This window comes from Tachyglossus aculeatus, chromosome 4 (genome assembly GCF_015852505.1).
Source record: "Tachyglossus aculeatus isolate mTacAcu1 chromosome 4, mTacAcu1.pri, whole genome shotgun sequence".
Classification (NCBI taxonomy): domain Eukaryota; kingdom Metazoa; phylum Chordata; class Mammalia; order Monotremata; family Tachyglossidae; genus Tachyglossus; species Tachyglossus aculeatus.
This window is the reverse complement of record NC_052069.1, coordinates 16,629,376-16,629,934: the sequence shown is the minus strand read 5'-3', so window position 1 is coordinate 16,629,934 and position 559 is coordinate 16,629,376. Positions and strand designations below refer to the sequence as shown.

General features: G+C 46.0%; 1 non-coding gene across 1 annotated transcript; it reads right to left on the bottom strand.

The window, feature by feature from the left end:
• Positions 1 to 212: 212 nt before the first annotated feature.
• LOC119927714 lies at positions 213 to 350 on the bottom strand. The gene has a single exon (XR_005450691.1). It is a non-coding gene; the product is annotated as a small nucleolar RNA SNORA7 (small nucleolar RNA).
• Positions 351 to 559: the final 209 nt, after the last annotated feature.

Genomic DNA, 559 nt, shown 5'->3' with positions numbered 1-559 from the left:
CTTATGCTGTCGAGTCGTCTCCGACCCGTAGAGACACCACGGACATCTCCTATGCCACCCCACCTCCATCTGCAACTGTTCTGGTCATGTATCCGTAGAGTTTTCTTGGTAAAAATACAGAGAGGTTCACCATTGTATTCTTCCACACAGTAAACTTGAGTCTCTGCCCTCAACTCTCCCATGCTGCTGCTGTCCTGTACAGGTGAGTTTTGACTTGTAGCAGATGGCCTTCCACTCGCTAGACGCTGGCCAAGCTAGGAATGAAATGGGTAGGCCTCTGCTTGACTCTCCCTCCCATAGTCGAGACTGGTAGAGGACTGGAAACTCTCCAGATACGACCCTGAGAGGGTTGACACATAGAAAAGGAAGTGCTTAAAAAATGTAATGTAATGATAATAATAATGATAATGATAGTAATATTGAGACCCTACAGATGGATTGGCATCTTATATAGTACAGCGTCTTTCTCCTGATCAACCAGAGGTATTTATGGAGAACTTACTGTGTGCCGAGCTCTGTACTAAGTGTTAATGCCGTCTTATCCAAGGCACAGGGCTAC